Here is a 5,000-nt window from a genome sequence, read left to right as displayed (position 1 = left end):
TGGTTCCAAAGACAAAAGGCCGTGCAAGGCCACCGCACCGCGGATGATTTTGCTCGTGCTGGCGCCGTTGTGTGGCCAAAGAACATGCGCGAATGCTCGTGTCGGAAGGGTTGGTGTCCTGGCCCCGCGGGTGTCACGAATGCTCGGTTGCGAAGACCATGGGACCAGAGCCATGGCACGTCGGATGATGGCTCCAGCTGGCGCCCCGGCACTTTCTGTGGCATTGATGCTCGGTTTCAAAGACAAACGTGCGCAGGGCCAGGGGACCGCGGATGACTGCTCGTGCTGGCCCCGTTGGGCGGCATTGATGGTCGGTTGCAAAGAAAATGCGCGATTGCTCGTGTCGGGGCCCGGCAAGCCAAGGCCAAGCGAGCCATGGCACGTCGGATGATGGCTCCAGCTGGCGCCCCGGCACTTTCTGTGGCATTGATGCTCGGTTTCAAAGACAAACGTGCGCAGGGCCAGGGGACCGCGGATGACTGCTCGTGCTGGCCCCGTTGGGCGGCATTGATGGTCGGTTGCAAAGAAAATGCGCGATTGCTCGTGTCGGGGCCTGGCAAGCCAAGGCCAAGCGAGCCATGGCAACGCGGATGATGGCTCGCTAGTGCTGGCGCCGTGCACAGTGGCCTCGCACACTCGCCCTGCACGCTTCCCTTGCACGCAGCCTTGCACACTAGCCTCGCATGCGAGCCTTGCACCCTAGCCATGCAAACTAGCCTTGCACGGTAGCCATGCACACAAGCCGTGCACATTAGCCATGCGCACAAGCCCCGCACACTAGCCTTGCGCACAACCCTTGCACACAAGCCATGCACTCGAGCAATGCACACAAGCCTTGCACTCAAGCAATGCACACAAGCCCTGGACACTAGCCTTGCACACGGGCCTGGCACACAAGCCTTGGGCACTAGCCTTGCGCACTAGCGTTCCACATGAGCCTTGCACACTAGCCTTGGACACTAGCCTTGCACACAGGCCTTGCACACTAGGCATGCTTGGGCGAGCTGATCCCGCATCAAGTCGACGGGTCTAGGCATTCTTGGGCGCAGATCCCGCATCGTCTCGTCGCGTCTGGGCGCAAACACGTCGCGTCTCGTTGCGTCTTCAGAAGTCGTCGCTAACAGCACCTTTGGTTGCCACTGGTGGTTAGGCTGGTTGGTTGCGCAAACCCTATAGGAGGGTGGCATGCTGGTGGGCGTTTTTGCCCGGATAGGCACTAGAATGTGCAGATTTTGGGCGTTTTTGCCTGGATAGGCTAAGGAATGGGCATGCTTTGGGCGTTTTTGCCCGGATAGGCACCGGAATGCTTGGCCTTGGCTTGTCCTAGCAAGGCATTGCTGGGTTGGGCTCCCTTGGCCTTTTGGGCGCCTTGGACGATGTCTTGCGAAGACCATGGGCACAAGGCCATGGCATATGGTGAGGAAAGGGCCACGGTTGCCAAGGTTAGGCACCGGAATGCTTGGCCTTGGCTTGCCAAAGCAGGGCATTGCTGGGTTGGGCTCCCTTGGCCTTCCGGGCGCCTTGGACACTGTCTTGGGAAGACCATGGGCACAAGGCCATGGCATATGGTGGGGAATGGACCACGGTTGCCAAGGCTAGGCATATAGAGAGGAATTGCATTTTTGCCCGGATAGGCACCGGAATGCTTGGCCTTGGCTTGCCATAGCAGGGCATTGCTGGGTTGGGCTCCCTTGGCCTTCCGGGGGCCTTGGACGCTGTCTTGGGAAGACCATGGGCACAAGGCCATGGCATATAGTGAGGAATGGACCACGGTTGGCAAGGCTAGGCATATAGAGAGGAATGGACCACGGTTGCCAAGGTTGCGCAAGTTTTGGGCATTTTTTGCCCGGATATGCCCAAGTATGCCCCGATAGGCCCGTTACGCCCCGGTATGAACGCGTATGCCCGGATAGACTCGGTATGCCTTGGGATACATGCGTATGCCCCGATAGGCTTGGTACGCCCCGATATGCGCACGTGTGCCCCAGTAGGGCTCGGTATGCCCCGGTATGTACGCGTGTGCCCCGATAGGCCCGGTATGCCCCGATATGCACACGTGTGCCCCAATAGGGGTCGGTATGCCCCGGTAGGTACGCGTGTGCCCCGTAATGCACGTTTCGCAGATCTCCCCGCATGTCCCGCCCCTATATGTAATACTTACTTACTTACTTACTTTCTTTCTTGCTTGCTTGCTTGCTTGCAATGGTTGGGAGTGCCCGGCATGCCCCGCTGCAGAGACCAAGGGCGCAATGACTTGGCACCGCGGATGCCGGGACTCCGGCACTTCCCGTGGCACTGATGGTTGGTTCCAAAGACAAAAGGCCGTGCAAGGCCACCGCACCGCGGATGATTTTGCTCGTGCTGGCGCCGTTGTGTGGCCAAAGAACATGCGCGAATGCTCGTGTCGGAAGGGTTGGTGTCCTGGCCCCGCGGGTGTCACGAATGCTCGGTTGCGAAGACCATGGGACCAGAGCCATGGCACGTCGGATGATGCCTCCAGCTGGCGCCCCGGCACTTTCTGTGGCATTGATGCTCGGTTTCAAAGACAAACGTGCGCAGGGCCAGGGGACCGCGGATGACTGCTCGTGCTGGCCCCGTTGGGCGGCATTGATGGTCGGTTGCAAAGAAAATGCGCGATTGCTCGTGTCGGGGCCCGGCAAGCCAAGGCCAAGCGAGCCATGGCACGTCGGATGATGGCTCCAGCTGGCGCCCCGGCACTTTCTGTGGCATTGATGCTCGGTTTCAAAGACAAACGTGCGCAGGGCCAGGGGACCGCGGAGGACTGCTCGTGCTGGCCCCGTTGGGCGGCATTGATGGTCGGTTGCAAAGAAAATGCGCGATTGCTCGTGTCGGGGCCTGGCAAGCCAAGGCCAAGCGAGCCATGGCAACGCGGATGATGGCTCGCTAGTGCTGGCGCCGTGCACAGTGGCCTCGCACACTCGCCCTGCACGCTTCCCTTGCACGCAGCCTTGCACACTAGCCTCGCATGCGAGCCTTGCACCCTAGCCATGCAAACTAGCCTTGCACGGTAGCCATGCACACAAGCCGTGCACATTAGCCATGCGCACAAGCCCCGCACACTAGCCTTGCGCACAACCCTTGCACACAAGCCATGCACTCGAGCAATGCACACAAGCCTTGCACTCAAGCAATGCACACAAGCCCTGGACACTAGCCTTGCACACGGGCCTGGCACACAAGCCTTGGGCACTAGCCTTGCGCACTAGCGTTCCACATGAGCCTTGCACACTAGCCTTGGACACTAGCCTTGCACACAGGCCTTGCACACTAGGCATGCTTGGGCGAGCTGATCCCGCATCAAGTCGACGGGTCTAGGCATTCTTGGGCGCAGATCCCGCATCGTCTCGTCGCGTCTGGGCGCAAACACGTCGCGTCTCGTTGCGTCTTCAGAAGTCGTCGCTAACAGCACCTTTGGTTGCCACTGGTGGTTAGGCTGGTTGGTTGCGCAAACCCTATAGGAGGGTGGCATGCTGGTGGGCGTTTTTGCCCGGATAGGCACTAGAATGTGCAGATTTTGGGCGTTTTTGCCTGGATAGGCTAAGGAATGGGCATGCTTTGGGCGTTTTTGCCCGGATAGGCACCGGAATGCTTGGCCTTGGCTTGTCCTAGCAAGGCATTGCTGGGTTGGGCTCCCTTGGCCTTTTGGGCGCCTTGGACGATGTCTTGCGAAGACCATGGGCACAAGGCCATGGCATATGGTGAGGAAAGGACCACGGTTGCCAAGGTTAGGCACCGGAATGCTTGGCCTTGGCTTGCCAAAGCAGGGCATTGCTGGGTTGGGCTCCCTTGGCCTTCCGGGCGCCTTGGACACTGTCTTGGGAAGACCATGGGCACAAGGCCATGGCATATGGTGGGGAATGGACCACGGTTGCCAAGGCTAGGCATATAGAGAGGAATTGCATTTTTGCCCGGATAGGCACCGGAATGCTTGGCCTTGGCTTGCCATAGCAGGGCATTGCTGGGTTGGGCTCCCTTGGCCTTCCGGGGGCCTTGGACGCTGTCTTGGGAAGACCATGGGCACAAGGCCATGGCATATAGTGAGGAATGGACCACGGTTGGCAAGGCTAGGCATATAGAGAGGAATGGACCACGGTTGCCAAGGTTGCGCAAGTTTTGGGCATTTTTTGCCCGGATATGCCCAAGTATGCCCCGATAGGCCCGTTACGCCCCGGTATGAACGCGTATGCCCGGATAGACTCGGTATGCCTTGGGATACATGCGTATGCCCCGATAGGCTTGGTACGCCCCGATATGCGCACGTGTGCCCCAGTAGGGCTCGGTATGCCCCGGTATGTACGCGTGTGCCCCGATAGGCCCGGTATGCCCCGATATGCACACGTGTGCCCCAATAGGGGTCGGTATGCCCCGGTAGGTACGCGTGTGCCCCGTAATGCACGTTTCGCAGATCTCCCCGCATGTCCCGCCCCTATATGTAATACTTACTTACTTACTTACTTTCTTTCTTGCTTGCTTGCTTGCTTGCAATGGTTGGGAGTGCCCGGCATGCCCCGCTGCAGAGACCAAGGGCGCAATGACTTGGCACCGCGGATGCCGGGACTCCGGCACTTCCCGTGGCACTGATGGTTGGTTCCAAAGACAAAAGGCCGTGCAAGGCCACCGCACCGCGGATGATTTTGCTCGTGCTGGCGCCGTTGTGTGGCCAAAGAACATGCGCGAATGCTCGTGTCGGAAGGGTTGGTGTCCTGGCCCCGCGGGTGTCACGAATGCTCGGTTGCGAAGACCATGGGACCAGAGCCATGGCACGTCGGATGATGGCTCCAGCTGGCGCCCCGGCACTTTCTGTGGCATTGATGCTCGGTTTCAAAGACAAACGTGCGCAGGGCCAGGGGACCGCGGATGACTGCTCGTGCTGGCCCCGTTGGGCGGCATTGATGGTCGGTTGCAAAGAAAATGCGCGATTGCTCGTGTCGGGGCCTGGCAAGCCAAGGCCAAGCGAGCCATGGCAACGCGGATGATGG

The sequence above is a fragment of the Tasmannia lanceolata genome, unplaced genomic scaffold (genome assembly GCF_043159265.1).
Source record: "Tasmannia lanceolata isolate RefF3 unplaced genomic scaffold, GAP_Taslan_0.1 ptg001309l, whole genome shotgun sequence".
Classification (NCBI taxonomy): domain Eukaryota; kingdom Viridiplantae; phylum Streptophyta; class Magnoliopsida; order Canellales; family Winteraceae; genus Tasmannia; species Tasmannia lanceolata.
The sequence above is the reverse complement of the archived record's forward strand: the minus strand, read 5'-3'. Positions refer to the sequence as shown.